The following is a 20,229-nucleotide window of genomic DNA, read 5'->3' as shown; positions in this document are numbered from 1 at the left end:
AATGTCTGACAAACGCAGATTTGTGTGGCATCCAATGTAGTCTGGCAGCCAGCTATTTTCCAGCATGAACTGTATACAACTGTATCACTGAAATGTTCGTTAAGTGCACTAGTCCATTAGTAGTTAATATTTATATAAAGTCAAAATGTTTCAATGACAGAAGAAGAAATGTTTAATTAGTAATTTTAAGTATAAGGGCACAAACATGACACAAATAAATATTCGGTATATGCGAAAGCTACTTCGCAGCACGCACCACTTTACATCACTTCAGAGTAATAGGAGGAGGACCTTGAATAAACAAACTAAATAACATCAACTGAAAATAGAAATGAGAAACATAGTCTATGGCATGGTGGCACAGTGTTTTGCTGTGCCACCACAGCAAAACACTGTATTTAAGATCAATGTTATCTTTCATTTAAATGCAAAAAAAAATCTTACATGTTAATTGGGATATAAATGTAGTCATCAAATTAATTCACCACAGGAGGTGGCAGAAACTTGGACTATGGGCAGAGAAGGTCTCTGGTTCGTCTCTGGTTCGACTCCACGGAGAAACAACAAAGAGACGAACCTGGATTGATCTGTCCAAAAATCCAAGAGTCTCCCTACCCTGTCTAGTGCCCCTGAGCAAGGCACCTTACTCCCCCAACATCTGCTCCCGAGCGCCGTACATGGTCGCTCACTGCTCTTTGTGTTCTGCACCAGATGGGTCCAAAGCAGAGATTAAATTTCCCTACCTGCATGAGTGTGCCTTTGCATGTCTGTGCATGTGTTTGGGACTAATAAATGCATCTTAATCTTAATCTTAATCTTAAAGATTTGTATGGAAATTACGACATGCTGCTGAGAGTCTCCATCCCTGACACAGCGTCTGACTGAGACATGCCAACAGCAGAAAGCAAACGGTCGCACAGGAATCTATCAGCAGCAGTCTGCTGCAACCAGCCCTTTCCTGAAGTGCTGCTCATACATGCCAGTCACATCAGCACACACAGCTTTGTTATTTAACTAGGGCAGCATTGCTCAGCCGGACAGACATGTGGAAGTGCACAGAGGTGATGAGGTTTGAGATAAATGTAAAAGGTGAAAATGTCATATTAACTAGATGTCAGCGAGTTTTAACATTTACAAAATCACATCCCAGAGGAACAGGACGACAGTGTGATTTTACACTGATTGACAGACGTCTTCTAAATGTGGATAGATCACAAAACCAGAAAACTGCAGCTACTTGGTTTCGGAATAGGACCCATATTTTATATTATCTTGTTTTATCCCTGCCATCATTAAAGTGTTGCCTCGGTCTGCTAATGTTCAGAAGTCAATGTTTCTCTCTCATTCATTATCCAAGTTCTTTACAGTGTGTTCTGTTGAAGTTAAAGTAGTTCTTCTTAATTAATTGATGTTCAGATCCGATCCAACCACTAAACCGTGTAAGATTTAAGTGAATCTTTGTGTCTCGCTGCTGCACAGTTTCAGTTTTGTTTATTGAAATAAAACTTTCAGGAGTTATGTAAATGCAAAGCTTGAACCAAAATTAGGTTCAATCGACCTATCTTGCACTATTTCATTTGGGACTATTTTTAGCTCAACACGATTGTGACGACAGGAGGAGCCGATCAGCGCTCTGTCACAGTGATGCTGTGCTGAAAATATTTGCAACCACAGGGCCGACAGTTAGATCTATTTTTACTGTTGCCATGTGGATGTCATTTCATCTTGTGATTTAGGCCAGCACTTTATGTGCAAGTGGAAGGCACTTTGAGTGTGAAGTTTCATTGCAGAGGCAGACAAATCAGCTCAAACTGCACAAAGGATGCATGCAGAGGCTGGAAGTCACAGAGCAAAACTGCAGCCTCACCGATCAGATGATTACGCACCAAGTGATTCAGTCCCCCGTCACTCAGACATGATTCCTCTTTCCCCAAAAGGAAAGTGGTACAAAACCCTGAATCAGGGCTGGTAACTGGGTGGCAGATTCTAATTATTGGGGGTTGGGCTCATTTTGGGGTCATCAGCAACAAACTTGTCAAGTTTAAGGTAAAATCACATGAGTTGTCAACAAAACTCGAGCATAGAGAGACAGATTTCTGAATTTATCAGTAGGATGCTGCTTTTTCTATTTAATTTTGTTTCCTTTATGAAATTTGAATAGAAAGAGGCAGGAAATGGGGTGTGACCTGGAGTAGAGGTTTCAAGTCGAGATGATGAGCATACCAAATCACCAAAAACCTGGTGTATGGTCATGTAGGGATGGATGACATCTCATTGCTAAAGGAATGTTATCCAATATTGTTATCTATCATGTAAAATATACCTGAAAAACAGCTTAGAAATAATATAGCTGATTTTCAGAGTTAAAGTATGTTCCCTCATTCAGATGTCAATATTACCAATGGTTAGATCGATGATATCAATCAATCAATGAATCAAATCAAACATATTTGATATATAAATTTGTCTTGGGCCAAAGTGCTACAGCAGCTGCAGATGAGTAGATTGTACAACAAACAACAACAAGACAGTAAACAAGGACATATCATGCAAGACCTAGAATAATAATGCAGAATAGAAATGAGTTTAATATTGCACCTGCCCTAAAAAAACACTTAAAATGTTAATACACTAAAAGGATATAACAAGATAAGCAAGATGAATACACAAACTGGTATTAATACTTACAAATTTAAGTCCAATGGTTGTTGAGATACATGACCAAGTCAACACGTCTCCTTATATAACCTTTCAACAGCTCTAATTGGGACTATTATCTCTGGTAGTGAATGCAATGAGACATTTGTTTTGTCTAATTTTATTTTTTCAATATTTTACTTCCATTCATTATGTTATACAGTATATTTTATATGGAATAACATGCAGCATGTGATAAGATATGAACTTATGAGTACTTTATTTAACTTACCAAATTTAAAGTAAAGCGATCCTAGTAGGGACTATTTAAACTTAAACTAAACTAGAAAGAGTTTTATGTAATTCTGTTTTATATGGTAAAAGCCAGAAGACAGTTAGCTTAGCATATCAACAGGATGGCAGTTCATAAGCTTAACAGGTGCGGATTTTTAAGACTTTATCATTTCATTGTTATTGTTGTTGTTAATATTAGTTATATTATTGTTATTCCTTTAATTAAGTGCACTCTGACAGTAAGTTAGCTTTGCTCAGATCAACCATGACTGGATAGTATTTTTCACCAGTGGGATCCTCTGGTGTCCTGTGTGGTCAGTGCCAGTCTGCTGAGCTGCTCCGTCTTAGTGAGTAGGACCAGATGGTGTCCACGGCCTGCCAGCATCAGTCCCCCCCCATGAACTGGATCCGTGGCGCTTGACAGGACAAAGAGGAGCAAACCAGAGACAGAGACAGGGATAGAGCAGGGGGAACACGGGAGGGCTGTCTGCTGTTTGCAAACTCCAGGGGCAGCACTAGCCAAAAATCACAAGTGTGTGTGCATGTGTGTTGAAAAGAGAATTTGCTCTTTTCTGACCAAGTGGGGCTTTAGACTTTGTTTATGTGTGTGTTTGTGCTGCTGATTAACTTTTCATAAATTCAACCCTGTGGCTGAGTAAAAAAAAAAGTCAGTCTGGTTATTTAGGTCACTGCTTTGAAATTGGAAATTTGCTTACTCATTTGCATTTTTCGATGAGGTTGAATAAAAAAAATTATAGATATATACCCCTTTAGACCCTTTTCCAAAAACAGCTTTGTAAAATGATCCATGGTCCTTCTGATCTTAAGGGAATACATTCTGCTCCCCCATTGTTTGTTTAAATATCTTGTTGTTGTTTATGACATTTAGATTTTATTTATCGTGTGAAATTTGTTTCCTACATTATAAAAGCACTGGGAAAAACATGGCTGTCCAACAAAGCAGTAATTGGTGTTGACGGTATGGAGATTGCAGAGCTCTATGATAAAAGAAAGGACAAGTGGCTGCATGATGGGGGACACACAGAGTTATTATGAATCCATGCATCGCCTACTGAGCTGCCTCTATGACACACACACACACACTCACACACGCACCAGGAGCAGCGTTGACAGCTGATCCACGAATCATTCTTTGTAAGATGGTGCAGGAGTGGGACACTCCTTTCAGAAGCATTCACCCATGCCAGTGTTTGCCTGGCACTGAAGCAGAGAGCCTGACCCATTTTTAGTCCAAACAAACACGTTGCAGGCCACCCCACCCACCCACCATATCCACAGAGGCATTGAGAACAGTGAGCAGATTAGGGAATGAGGGACATTGAGTGGTGAATGTTCTGTATGGAAGCCCTGCAGGCGTAATGTTTGTCTCTGGGACACAAACATTACAGAACTTAGGGGAGGGGAGGTTTCAGTATTAGAAGATAGAATCTTATGTTAGGATCACATTTGCTGCTTGTGATGAACACACAACCTTGAACAGTTGAGAATTTAACTCTGATTATCAAAGTCTAATTCACAAGTTTTTCACGTTTTTGTAAATATTGCCTGCAAATGATAAATTAGGTCCTCTGTTGCCATGACGCTCACTCTATTGGGCAGCCATGTTTAAATGTAGTGCTAACTTTTATGTAACTGGATTACATAATCACCAGCTCAGCTGCTCTCTGCTCTGGGAGGCTGCAGGCTGTCTGGAAGTGGTTTCAACATCCCTTCCCCCAACCTCCATGTACAGTACATGTGTGTGCACTCTGGCATAATTGTGTTTATGTCTGATTGATGGCTTCCCATGTGCAGAATGCATTGTACAACTGTGTTTATTCAAAACAGGGACAAAGTTGTGATCATGTGTCCAGGTTGATATTACTTTGCCATTGGTTACCTGTGAAATAATATTGAGCTTTTGATCATTCTTTAGCACATTGACTTTGTCTGAAATGTATCAAATCCAATGAAAAAATTGAAATGAGAAAAGAAAAATACCAGCGTAAACACCATATCAGACAGGATAACCACCAGCTGGTTATTAGGATGAATAAGGTCAGACCTAGAGAGGTATACTGTGGAAATCTGTTTCCCCTTACAGGGAATTGCACTGCTCTTAACCACAAGAAGAATGGGTGGATGCTCTAGATGTGGCCTGATGGAGACAAGTGCCTTTTATATGGCTGATCTCTATGCTAGATATTGTGGCCAAAAAAGACCTCAGTAAAGACAAGCAGCAACAGTTATGTCCAACAGATAAAGCATCTGCACCTGTATTGGCATGGCCATGTTCTCTGAGTCCTCCGAAAGTCTTACCGTGTCAGTAAGGTGGACCCAAATTGGGACTAAACAATCTGGATCATCCATTGAACAGACAGGGCAAGACAATTTAATCTTTCCTGTGGCCCAGCAAACATAGGTGATGGTCAGATGCAGTGTTAATTTCGTTGACGAAAACGATGACGAAATATATTCGTTAACGACCCTTTTTCCATGACGAAGACTAGACGAAGACGTAACGAAAACGGATCTTTGAAAAAAAAAAACTTTGACTAAATCTAATTTTAACTTTCGTTGGCGAGACGAGACAAGACGAAAATGTTGGTGGTTGACTAAGTCACAATAATTTTTAAAACATCATCACAGGAGCGGGCGAGTGAGTCTGTGTGTGTGTGTGTGCCTGTGCGCTCCCAGATAGCGCACCGGTCCCGAGGCTCGAGCCCGCCCCGCTCACACGCTCAGAGACACAAGATCAGAGCTAGTACACGTGAAGAAGCCTCTCAGTGACCGAATGCTTCTTAACTATGAAAACAGTGAAAACACAGAGTTTCTCTGGTCTCAGCTGATCAGAGATCAGCGCCTCAGCTTCTTGATCAGAGCAGAAGCTGCAGTTGGTTTCTACCGAGCTGCAGTTTCTGTGTTCGCCTCCAGTCTGACCTGCTCTCACTTTTTGTTTTCACATTTAAAACTAAATATATATTTTTAAGCTATCAGGCTGCAGCTATATGTTTTTATATAAAAGGAGTTTAATTTGGCTATTAAATGTGACTAAAACTAGACTAAAATGGAATTTGTTTTCGTTGACTAAACCTAGACTAAAATGTAATTTGTTTTAGTCGACTAAAACTAGACTAAAACTAAGAAGGATAAAAATGACTAAATGTGACTACAACTAAAATGCATTTTCGTCAAAAGACTAAGACTAAGACTAAATCAAAAATAGCTGCCAAAATTAACACTGGTCAGATGTCAGACTCATGTACCCATGTGCTAATTGCCCACTTGAAGAAAGCACATACAACCTGAAAACTGAATTTATATACTTCAGTCATTAATGAATAGCATGATGGTCATGTCCAGACACCACAAGTCCTTTGGCCATGGTGCAATCATGACGGATTTGATTGACTATAATATTGCTTTCAGACCTTGAATATTATTATTATTATATCATAATTATTCATTCATGTAGAGAGATGACAAGTACTTAAAGAATATTGCCTAATGTAGAGTTCACAAATAGTTCACTTTTATGTATGGTGGTTATGTTTAAGGATTGCCTTAGTAGGTGTAGCACTATCTAACCAGGCGCGTGTTGATAAACGTTTGCAAAGTGTCAAATGCAAAATATTATAGGTCACTGTGTTTGCTAGTTTGTTATATAGTAAAATAAAAACAAACAGCAACAATACATATTAAACACAACACTACAACAAACTATACCAAATTTTTTAACAAAAACAAGCTTTAATAATAAGAAGAATACTGATAAGAATACTAATAGGCTTCCACTTCAGAATGACAACAGGGAACTGAGTCTTTCGTATTTATAATGTCCTACCAGGGCTAGGTATCGCCACAGATTTCCCAGATCGACTCCACTCCAATTCACAAGGTCTCTTTCTCGATTCAATATCGATTCAAGTCAGGATATTTCATTGTAGAGTACCACTTAGGCTTGGAAATGAAAAAAGAACTAAAGCTGTAAACTGTGCAAGGAAACCTCTAACTTGGTGCAACATTTTAAATATTATGGTAGGCCTGTAATGATAAGAAAGTTTGTTGATAAAATTATGTTCCAGAAATTATTGGGATAAAAGATATTATTGTCATCATGAAATCATTTCACACCAATTATATTTTGATAATATTATAAACATAATTCTAATAACCATTTCAAAGAGCAATTGAATTTTAATTATTTAGAAAATTCAGTCTGACATTTGAATTAGAATCACAAATATTAAAATATCCTCAATAAGTAAAACATGATTAAAAACCACACAAGCAAAACAACAAATAAAATGGACCCTCTGGTATTATTACCAAAATTGCAATTGAAGTCAATTGAACCATTCAAGTCGATATCTGTTCAAACAATGGAAAAGTTTGTTGTTTTACTCTCATTCTATACATGCTGCCTACTTGCCTACTGACCCTTGAGTTTAGGTCTGGATCCAGACCCCAAGCAGCTACATCCCTCCTTCTGTTTCTACACCATTAGAACTAATCCTTGGTTCCCACAAACACCCACAGACACGCTCCCTGTCCACTTTGTCTTTGGCCCTCCCACTCTCCTGTCGCCTTAGTGTTCACACAATAGCCCTGTTTTGGTTTTTATCCCGTATACACCAATGGCAACGACAGAGCACTGAGTGAATAACCGTGCGTGTACCCACTGTACATTGTTTTGTCAGCTAGTTAGAGGGAGAACATCGACCAGGAACAAAACCTCAAGCAGTGGTTGATATAAGCTTTAAATGACTGCATTAATAATGTATGCTAGCAGCACAGAGGATAATGTGTGTCAGCTTCGCCTCATCAGCAATTTTTGAAAGCAGACCTTTAATTGATTGTGTAATACATTGGCCTTAAAACAGTTTTTGATTGCTATCATACACCTTCTTTAAAAATGCCCTCTTTTTCAAATCATTCTGAAGTTGTATATCTCAAATAAAAATGATGGACATCAAGAAAGCACAATTTCATACAATGTGATGTATCAAATGTATTAAACATGAAACGTCAGTGAACACCTATCCTATTAATTTAATTTCATGAAGATGCATTGCATATATTCCGAAAAACAATACTTTTGAACATGTGCTTGTGTTCGATTTATGCCTTTACATCATATATCACTTTGCAGTCTTTACGCAAAAGTAGGCTAATGCCCTCCAGGCTCAGGCTTGGTGCCTGTGATTAAAAATGTGGAGAATAGAAACAGAACAGAAAAAGACAAACGTACTCTTTACAGGAAAATCTTAGGTGTGTATACTTGATTTGTCATATATAAGTAAATACATTATTCTTCTTTAATTATATTTTGAATTTGTTGAGGTCTATACTTTTGCACACAGTTACAGCATTTTTGTTTAGAATTGTAAATTAAAAATTTGTATAACTGAATAAAACATGAGAAGGTGTTTTTTAGTGATTTTAGGTGATGGTAGTCTTGGACTGAAAGGTTTCCTCAGATTTTTACTCTTTGTTTTCTGTTTTCCATCCGACCTGATGTCAGAAATACAGAAACTGTTATAACAAGGATGATGCCGTCTCCGGCCAGTGTAGGGATCTTCCACATTGTGTTGCTGCTTTTAAACAGCATTTGAAAAAAAAATTCTCAAGGCCTCAAATCTCGTAATTTGTCTGTGTTCTATTGGGTGACATTATTTTGCTACAAGAGACCCAAAATGCTATGCCCTTAAAATGGGAATAAGAGGAGAGGGGGAAATGTAGAAGGTAAATTTTTGATGATCTCCTCCGTATTCATACTTTCATTTCGGTGATGCCCTGATGTTTCACAGTAATGATCTGTAGCCATCCCAAGTACAGCCCATGGTGAAATGAGAGCCCTGCCCATTTGGGAGAACTTCAGTGTTCAGTACAGTAAAATCAGACTGTGCCCCAGAGCCTGCTTAAGGCTGGAGTGGTGGGGTGATGGAGGGCGGGTGCAATGCTAAAGGGATGAGGGTTATGGGAGGACAAAAGAAAAGATGAGAAGAGGGGTGGAATATAGGTAGGGAGCAACCACTGCCAGAAAAGTCTTGCAGGGAGGGGGCATCGATTGAAGGACTTGCTGCTGAATCAGGGCTTGTTACCATCACAGGGCTCCTCTGGGACAATGATGTAAGCCCCGGGACAGAGAGAGGAGGGGAGGCAAACAAAGGGATGAGAAAGAGAGAGAGAGGGAGGTGGAGGTGGTGAGAGAAGCCACAGAGGGATAGACAAAGAGGAACGGCAGAGATGATCCACAGATGGCTGCTGAAAGCTGCAGGCAAACACTGGATGTCAGTGGAGACGCATTTGAGACCTACAAATCAGATTTCTGTTCACAAAATGAAATTAGTTTCATGACTTGAATGATACTCGTCATTGATTTCTGTTAAACGGGCTACAATGTGTATTTACTTGTTGCTGATTGGTCCAAAATTAGACATGTTGGCTATTAGAGGTCTAAGGATGTTTGTGTGCTGACGAGTGATAATCCTAATCCCAATCTGGATGATTAGTGTTATCCTGATACTATCATACCAACATCCATTTATACAAACCAGATGTGTGCATGTTCATCAGGCTCAGCTCAGTTCATTTCAGAGTACTATCACAAACCGTTTAGTGGTCGTTAGTTTTGAGCTCTTACATACGACCATGATCTCTTTAGCCAAGTGGTGAAAATAAAATATGCCCCATATACCTAAGAATGTAGGTGACATAAAAGGGGAACTATTATTTCGGTCTTAATAGTTCTACAATATACTGTCACTTTTTATACTGTTTGTGTGCTTGGATGTGTGTTCAGAGCTTATTATAAACAGTCTATGGTGCAGATTGAAGTTAGTCAATGTTTGTCACATGTGAAATCTCTGTTTTACCGAACTGGTCTTATTTTTCAAACCTATCAACCCATCCGCATCTTCTTTTTTCAAACTTCTTACAGTTTTAGCAGCTCTTAATTTTTTGAGTAGTGTGGAAAGCAGGCTTATCGGCAATAGTTGTAGTAATGTGGAAGTAACCTGGCGTTAACACAGACTCCTGTCTTTTGCATCGGCCAACTTTTCACTTTACCTATCAGTGTGGTCAGGGCCGGCCCTAGCACATTTGGCGCTCTAGGCAGGCTTCACTCCTGGCGCCCCCCCCCCCCCCCCCCACACAAAAAATAATTTTTAATTTTAATATAAAATTATTTCTTTCTTCGTCGAAGTTGCTTGGACATACACACTCTAACCATAAGCCTCAATGTGCTATCATGTTCTGACAACACCAAGGAGGTACGTACCTAAATTTTAGCCTCATTTTACCCTTATGTTAGATAAAAAAAATTAATGTCAAAATATTGGTTGGAGATATATGTTATGGGTCCCAAAATTGATACCACAGCAACAAAGTATATCTGTAGAATACAACCGCAATGCAGCAGCAGTAAGGACACTGAGCCTTCAGTTCCACATCCAGACTGCATCTTATTCAAATTAAACACAATTTCTAGTACAAGCATTTCTTTGAGTGTAACTGCATTTTAAAGTGCATAAAACATACATTAAATTATTATGGTGTCTCTTTCCTCCAAACATCTTAATATACATTATCACTCATAAAGAAATATAAACATTTACAATATAGACCTATTGAACATTAGCTTATAACTGGTCTTTATAAGGCACAATAACAATACATGAATTACAGAGTCTGTGTCTGTCGGAGCTGAACTACACACTGTAAAGTAAACAATATAGTATCGCGACCCGCCTGCAAGACGACGCGCAGGTAAAACAAACACCAATACACGAGAATGTAGCCCCGCCCACCTAGTGCGCGAGTGTCTGTCCTCACTGCCCAGCGGAGTTTCTAAAGGCCAAATTATACTCGTGTTGCACGGACGCACGCATGCACGCAAGACACGCAACACGCCCCTTTCGAGCCCTCTGGCGGCTTGCGTGCGTCCGCCAATTTTTCTAACTATACGACAAAACGACGCGAGCCTCACGCAGCCCGCAAGGCTTGTGATTGGTCGGCTGACTACATCCCGTCCGGAGTCTAGTTTCCGGTTTCATGCCCCACAATACGCGGAAATCACGGAAGATTTAGAAGAACGAATATGGACCAAATAGAAGAGCACTTGGCAGAAGAGATCCGAAAGTATGACCACTTATATAACCCGTCACTGACTGGCCGATTTGTCCGCCAGAAATAGGCTATGAGGAGCCGGAGTGGCGATGTAAATAAACATTCGACGAAGAAGAAGACGTCTCTTCTTTGTGTGTTTTGTTTTCGAAAAAAAAAGTTACTCCGCCTAGTGTTCTGGCGGTGAATTGCGTTGCAACACGCGCAACACGTTTAGGAAGCATAAACCAAAACGGATCCGTCGATGCAGCTGCGTGGCCTTCCGCGGTTGCAGTCGCAGGACTATAATTAGGCCTTAAGTTATTACCAGTCTAACTCTAAGTAGACAATCAAAACAACATCAACACGTCTCAATGACACTCGTGGTGATCAAGCGAGGCTTTAGGAGCTAACGTAGGTGACTCTCACCCACTACTAACCTGTACAATACAGGATGAATGCAGCCGCAATAAAGACACGGAGCATTCAGTTCCTCATCCAGACTGCATCTGGCAGGTGGGCGGAACCCCCAAAGAGACAGGACGGGGTGCAAATGCTCCTGTGCCAAACGTTCCTCTTGAGTGCTGCTGTCATTTACTGATTTCTCTAATGAAACTACCTGAAAAAATATATTTTTTAGATTTTTCTTTTGCTCGGCGCAGTTTTTGGCGCCCCCCTTGAGTGGCGCCCTAGGCAACCGCCTATGTCGCCTGTAGGAAAGACCGTCCCTACGTGTGGTCATTCAGATCAGGTACAAGCACTAGCTTCCAGACATACAGTATGGACTCCCTCCGACATTCCCCGCAAATTCACGAGGAGAATAGTTGAAAAAGTTCTTACATCCAGCTCCTTTAGATAATTTCAGGGAAATGTCTGGAGTTCAGCACAGGTCTGAAAGCCACAAAAAGAAAATAAACATACTTTAACTGGTGTAGGCTACAAGCAGTGATGCCGGTAACGCGTTAATTTGTGGTTAAACCGCTGGGCACGTCCTGCGGCTGGGGGAGCAGTCACCCCGTCGCCCTCCTCACCACGCCGCCGGAGGCTCGGTGTGTGGCACGCCTCGACGTTTTTAGGGGGGGGAGGTGCTCGTGCGCGGTGCGGGGGCTTTCCTTCTCTTGGGCCGCGGAGCGGTGTCCGTCGGCGCTGCGGAAGGCGGAGACCGGTTGGAGGGGACCGGGTACGGCGGTCGGCGGCAGCGACTCTGGACGCGTGTCAGTCCCGTCCCGCAGATCACCTCAGCTACAGCGCCCGTTGGGGGAACCCTCCGTTCGCGCGGCGGGGGGGCCTCCGGCGGTTTCTAATAAAGTGAGTGTTGGCTAAACACTCACTTTATGTCAACATAAAAATGACAATGTCATTTTTATGTTGACGCGGCGGGGGTGTTGTCGGCAGCTGCTAAATGTAACTAATAAAGTAACTTGTAATCTAACTTAGTTACTTTTAAAATCAAGTAACTTTTAATCTAACTTAGTTACTTTTAAAAGCAAGTAACTTGTAAAGTAACTAAGTTACTTTTTCAAAGTAACTATGGCAACACTGGCTACAAGTAGGTCAGGCAGGTTCAGAGAACCCTAAATTCCAGCACGTCCTCCTTTGTGAGCACGTTTGTTGTTCCCTTGAGAGGCACTGCAGTCAATGTTCACGGTAGTTAGTTTTTATTCAAGATAGAAACAAAATCCCAGCTAGAAGCTCAATACAGTAAGTGCCAGTAGTTCAATCCATGTAAGTTCTGCCACTAATAATTTATAAAAGGCAGTCTGCACTGAATCCACTGACCTCTTCTCTGCGGAGAGAATGTTGATGAGATGGGACAGGCACTGGGGTAGTCTTCACTCAGACACTGCTGTTGAATATAACCAATTAAGCACAGGCTTCAGCAGAAAGTCAGAAGAGAAAGGTCTCCCCTTCTCATCCGTCTATATATATTTTCATCCAGAATTTGCTGGAGAATAGGAGGGAGATAGACTAGGCCTGACATGGCAGGCCGCAGAGATGGCAGCACATAATGTTTATGCAGAGAGACTCTGGGTCGCCGTGAGAACGGGGTCAGGCTAATGCTCGTTTCATCTTATTGGGGGAGAGTGATGCCAAGCTGAGCTGTCTGACAGAGAGCTTATAGAGGGAGAGGAGATGTGCTCTCCCACTGTGTCTCTGTGTGTGCGATGTCAGGCCTACACCGCCAGTCTCCGCCCAGTCACTGCTTGGATGATGTCATAGGTCTGTGTGTGTGTGTGTGCGTGTGTGTGTGTGCGTGCGTGCGTGTGTATGCCTTGTGATCATCTCTGGACAAAGAATGAAGTCACTGCCAAGCTTGGATCAGAGAAAACGTCTGATGGAGAAATTTAAAAAAAGATTTGCTTTTAAACACATTCATTCTCTCAGCCCCAACCGGCCTGGTTTGTTGACAGCCTTGGTCTCTGTCATGCATTGAGGATGGAGGATCAGAATGATGTTTCGGTCACACTTATTTAACTTGATTGATGCTTGGCCACTGCTCAATGCCCTGTTCGCAGATTACACAGAGAGTAAAGCCTAATCCCAGACCCTCACTCTGTTAAACTGTTGGGCACAAACTGCCGTCAGTTGATAGTTTTACACCTTACACTTTATTTCCATTAAAGAAGATTTGCATTATTAATCTATATTTTTGATTATCATCATGACATTTTACAAAAGGAGAAGAAGCAACAATGTGTCCCAACTGATCGCATACATTTATAAAACCCCTTTCGAGTTCCATTTATACAAAAAAGATCTCAAGGACCTTTTTGAAGGCAACTCATAGGGGACATCTGCAGGTTGTATACAAGAAGACCCACCAGCTCCTATTTCTGCTTCGGAAACCTCAGAGGATTTAATGTCAGCAAAAAGATGATTGAGCAGTTTTCTCCACGTTCAGATTGAACGTGTTTAAATCTTAAACATTGTGTCGTGGCTTTGTCACCTGTCTGTGAAGAGCAAACCCAACCTTCTGGAGTCAACCATGGTGAAATCACCACCTGCACATAGACCCAACCCTCAGTTAAACCAGTTGACACACTGTCCAACAGTAATCTCAGTGACACTTCCCATCTGCTTCACACTTTTTGCTGTTTTAAAATAATCTGCCATTGTTCACCTCAAACGCAATAAAGGAGGAACTAAAGGATGTGTTGAGCTGAACACTTACACAGCTCTTTAAATTTAATATTCAGATTCACACACAGGTTAAATTGTACTTGATTTTTACTCTACAATTTCTTTTTCAGAAATCGTATCCCTGGTAAATCTAATTTATCTTCTTATGTACTTTATTGTAATCTTTTGTGTGGCATACACCTGTGAAATGTTCATTACAACTGCATTATTAGACAATAACGTTGTAAATCTTGAGTTGTTTAACAGGAGGATGCACAGTTATTTCGGGGGGGACTATTCATTACTGTGGATTAATACATTCAAAATGAACTTGTGTGTTTTTAAAAGGGATAGTTCATCCAAAAAATTTAAATAGACTCCTTATCTACTCACCTCTATGCAGCTGGAGGGGTGAGTGAAGTGTTTGGTTCCACTAAAACACTTCTGGAGTTTCAGGTAAACAGACTTTTGCAGCCGAATCCAATAAAACTGAAGTAAATGGTGACAGATTCTTCAAACGTAAAAAAAAACATGTTATCCGTAAGTCCCAACATTCAAATTCTACTGGAAACAGATCATTAACAAAATGTTCGTGGCCAAAATTTCCTCTGATATCTTCCTCAGGAGCTGCGTTCATGTGTGGATCCCAGCGGACATTTAGGCTAAAAACATGGTGTGAATGTACTTGTTTCAAGTCGAGTTTCACTGTTGGTTGTAGTATTGTGCAAATACAGTAAAACATACAGTACGATATCACCTAAGACTCTTTAATTTATGCGACAGGTCTCAGTACATAAAAATGTACTGCAATGTCACTTTTCATTCCTCTCTGTTCATGGTCAACTGGACCAATTGGGGTATGAAATAAATTTAAAGGGAAATTATACAGAAACAAGACTAAAAGCCAAAATCATCCTATAGCTGCTCTGTGAGGTTGTAACAATGCAGGGACAAAAAAACAACAGTGAGCTGATCCTAAATGTAGGAGAATGATGCATTTGAGCGGAGTCACAGAAATATCTCAGCAGACCTTCACGGTGTATCTTGCAGAATTGACACACACATCTTAAATCTTAGCAACAAGCTGATTGGACGATCCAACTCCTGTGAGGAGGTGGGTGCAAAACAGAGTGCAATGTTGTTTGAGTTTTATATTCAGAGGTGAAACAAACAGCCAAGTGTCTCCTGGTGCATGATATGTGCTGCACAACATAGAAAAACACATGAATAAGCTTCTCTAGGTGGAAGGAGGGGTCAGAGGAATACATCCAATTTTAAAGAAGATCCGGATCAGGGGGCAGATCCTGGAAGTTTTTTTGGTCACTTATTTCCCAGGGAATTATTCATGGATCTAGTTGATAAAATAACAGGTCTTCTTAGAGGTAAAACATATATTTTTAAAGATTGTATCCAGATGTTTTGGGGTATATCTCTACATTTAAAAAATAACAACAAAACACTTAATTTGAATTTGAGAGTAAAAAAGTAGAAACTAAAATAAATGCTAGAGAAACAGCCTTTTCCTATGAGGCAACATTGTCTAGACCCAGCTATCACATTCTTTCCTCCCACTGCTTGGTTGGTGATATTCTCTCTCTTCCTTTCTCCCCCATCTCTCCTTCAGAGGCTCTTGCGTATCAGAGCTGGCACGTTGACTTCCACGTGAAGGCTTCTGTGTTCGCTGGGCTGTCTGCCTGCTGCCTGGCATCCTCTGTGACCCATGTCTCCATGGTCTCAGTGCCAGTCTCATGATCCACACCCCCACCCTTTCTTCCTCTCACGGTCTTTCTCACCGTACGTCTCTCTCTCTCTCTCTCTTAAACTCACTGTCTCCTCCACAGCAGCTGGATCACTCACTCTGTGGCCTGGTCATCAAGGCACATGATGCCCAGAGAGACGCAGGGAGATAGAGATTGAGAGGAATGGAGCTATGGAGCAGCCAGAGGCGGCTGGTGCTGTACATTCACTTAGCTTCGATTGATAACACAGCGTTCAGGTCTAATTTGAACCACAGTGCATTTGTGTGAGGCAATTACAGGACTGTTTCCTTGAGGAAAGCCAATAGGAAACCGCTTATACCATCGCTATTCAATTATATAAGAAGACAGAGAGCTTTCCTCTCCTCTGCAGGATAAGAAAACACTATGTCTTGTTATTGTCAATATGAAAGCATATATGTTAACCATGGAAAAGATGACTGTGGATCATGGTATTTATGGCATTCAGTACATTCAAAGCTATTTTTAGATATTGCTTCCACCTTTAACTTTTTTTTAACAATCAAAGACAAGGTTACATTTGCCCTCACCCGAGGCTACCAGGGCCTCAAACCTTGTCGTACCCAGCCAACATCGAGCACATGCCTCATGACCTCCTCATAGCCATTAACAAAATCTCTGTCATGCACTTAAAAGGCCTAAATGCATACAGTGCACTAAGGCTGAATCTTCTCTCAAGGCTAGGTTACCCTAGCAACAAGTTACGTAGCAGCAGTCTGGGCGAGGGAGCTACCCTGAGGAGAGGAGGATGCATAAGAATGGAGGTGGAGACTAACAGGGATATTTTAGCGAAAAACAACGAGTCTCGAATGGATAACACATTTCTCTTCTGCTGGAATAAATGACAGAGATGGAGACATGAACGATGCATGAAGCAGAGCCAGTGCTCCGTCTTTAATAAACAATGGTCCTGTTATGTCATCAATGAAGCGCAGCATCAGCTCACAGACATGGTGCTTCAATGCTGTTGTGTCTGTGGAGAGACAAAGAGACCTTGGGTGCGTGCATATATGATTTTGAAGGGTGGATGCTTGGACTCAGCTAGACGAACACACACATGCACACACACACACACACACACACACACACACACACACACACACACACATACACGCCCACCCAATCGCTCGTTTTTGTGGAATCGCCCTCTCACTGCCTCGAGACAACTCGGGGTGTGTCCCAGTCAAACTCCTCACTGGCTTTGAAATATAATGATATGCACATGAATATACAAGCAAAATCATATCAAATCATGATTAATGTCATGCATGTTTATGTACTTTAGGGTCTTCCTATATGTACTATTGATATTATTATCGCAAATTCGTTGCATCTCAGCCATTTTCTTTGTGGCAGACACAACAAAGACATTCTCTTGTAAGTGAGAAAGCATGACGTGAGGCGAATAATAATTTGGTGGATGTCTCCATCTGCTGCACGCCCAGGTGAACTGCTGCATTATGTAACAGGCATGCACTAACATGGCCATGGTAGAGGAGAGGGCGTGTGGTATTGCCTTGTGCTGCCTTCAAGTGCTCCTTACTTGACACTTCAGACACAGAAAATAACTGCCACTGTCTCAGGTGCCCTATGCCAAAGATTCTGATCTTGATACCAGTTACAGAGCTATGGAGTGTTTGGTAGAACCTGGAATAAGTGTATGACTTATTTTTGCAATTTGATTTTTATATTTCATTTACCTAGCTCTACATAACTGGGAAAATGGTCTGTCTGATCAACGGGTTATGGTAGAATATGTACATTTTTCATCAGTTAAAGTTGACATAAAAGAAGAAAAATGAAATTCTGTAGTGCTGCAAGGATCCACTAGAGGCCGCAATGCTCATTATACAAAAAATAAAACTGTTGGATATGATGAACAACATACTAGTAAGTGTGAAATGTGATGAGGCTCTGATCATCAACATCCATGGCCACTCTTCTTAATTGAGACATCACGGTTAAAAATGGGATGGTTTGGCCTGAGGTTGAAGTCATTTGATCTCATTCGATCCTCTAGTTATCATAAACCTTGTTGTGGCATTTTGTTATTAGGTTTGAAACATTTGTGTGATGAATAGGAAATAGTTATTTCCATGTAAATAATGAAATTCAGACATGTTATTGTGACAAAGATTAGATTCGTATGATGCTGGACAATTGTAAGAAACAGAATCACAGCTGATGCGGTACAACTAGTAATATTGTCTTTTTTATTCCAGGTACTTTTCCTTCCTCTGTAAACAGTACCTTCATTAACCACAATGTAATTCTACTGCTGACCCTTTGCTCAAGGGATTTGTGTGTGATACATGGACTTTATATTAAGTTGGACAACAGCTCCCCAAAGTGGTTGGCTACTGTATAGGTTATAAATTCATCTTTTTCCATGTTAATGGATGGGATATTAGGAAAATAAAGCATGTCAATGTGCATGTTAAATATTTTTGCTGAAATATGCTTTCTCTCAATTCTTATCACACAGATTTATATTTAAATATAGATTTATTCCAGTGGGTTGGTTGTTATTAGTTTTTTGATGATATAAAACTGCATTTATCATCCCAGCCATGACTAGTGCGCAGACTCCACGTGCACAAGTGATTGATTTCGGGAGGAATGGAAGATGTGTCGTCCGTCTTTATACAGTGTATACAGTTGGGCGTCTGTGGCTGAGGGGTATATCGGTCGTCCTCCATCCTGAAGGTCGGCAGTTCGATGCCCAGCCTTCCCCATCTGCATGCCAAAGTGTCCTCTGGCAAGATGCTGAACCCCAAATTGCCGCTAGTGGTCTAGTGGTAGAAACTTGGACTATGGGCAGAGAAGGTCTCTGGTTCGTCTCTGGTTCGACTCCACGGAGAGACAACAGAAAGACGAATCTGGATTGATCTGTCCAAAAATCCAAGAGTCTCCCTACCCTGTCTAGTGCCCCTGAGCAAGGCACCTTACTCCCCCAACATCCGCTCCCCGAGCGCCGTACATGGTCGCTCACTGCGCTGTGTGTCCTGCACACAGATGGGTTAAATGCAGAGGTTAAAATTACCTACCATTGCATGAGTGTGTAGTGCATGTCTGTGCATGTGTTTGGTATAAATAAACATATCTTAATCTTAATCTTAAAAAGTGCTGCTAATAGATGCACTGTATGGATGTGTGTGTGAATGGATAAGTGTACCGTAATGAATTTTAATTGGTCATCAAGACTAGAGAAGCGCTTTATAAATTCAAACCATTTACAGTCTACGGCGTGATATCATATTAAGATAGCTTCGGCCAACTGAATGATGCTGACTCAATTTCAGTTGTCATAAATTCACAAAAGCTGTTTAGTTTGTCCAGTTTGTACTTCTGTAAAAAAACATGTTGGCCTCCATAGAGAAGACCACCTTCAGATGTAAATATGAAGGATTTAAATGTAAAGGGCTCCCTCTAGGGTAAAGACAACAACAGTTCATACAATTTAGATCATTGCACACTAGTAAAAACATCACTAGGATAATATCATATCTAACATGTTAGCTTGCTGTGCTGATGCTCTCAACAGCTAAATGAGTTTACAATGGGAACAGCAGCTAGAATGAATTTGGGGACTCACTAACTACTGGTCCATGTGGACTGAAACTATTGTGTGCAACACTAGCAGCTCTGAGGCAGCACATTAAGTGGATCTTAATATCAATATGTAACATGCTAGCATGCTGATATTTCCTATCACCTTAACCTGTTTTTCCTAATTAGCATCAACATAGAGTTTTGCCGGTGTTCTTTCCTAAACTAAAGTAATGGATAGTTTAAAGGTTTATATTAAAGTAAGTGGATTATCACTGAAATCTGTCTAATCATTAAATTATTTAATGGCAATCCATCCAACACTTGAGCTGTTTCTCAGTCTTTACCAGACTGTGAACAAAGATAGACAACATGAATGCTCCACAAAAGGGCGTCTTGGCAACCCCCATCTGAAAGATGGTTTCTGTAATTTCAGATAGTTCTTATCACACTGTTGTATATTCAAGTGCTAAACGGGGTGAACTATCATGATTGACATCTAAGATTGATTCGAGATTGGTCAAGCTTGTGTTTTGACAGGACCTTGATACTGTGGCTCCATTTCCTGATCCCTACGGCACAGGCTGTGGTTTCAAATGTGCAAGATGGCAACGTTCTTATCCAGAGCAGCTTCAATTCTGGATCGTGGGAGGAAGTGAAGACAGGTCGTCCATCTTTATAGTCTATTACAGCTTAACACTGATAGTACATCATACAGTTATCATTTAAATATTGATCATATTTC

This window comes from Platichthys flesus, chromosome 17 (assembly GCF_949316205.1).
Source record: "Platichthys flesus chromosome 17, fPlaFle2.1, whole genome shotgun sequence".
NCBI classification, from domain to species: domain Eukaryota; kingdom Metazoa; phylum Chordata; class Actinopteri; order Pleuronectiformes; family Pleuronectidae; genus Platichthys; species Platichthys flesus.
The sequence above is the reverse complement of the archived record's forward strand: the minus strand, read 5'-3'. Positions refer to the sequence as shown.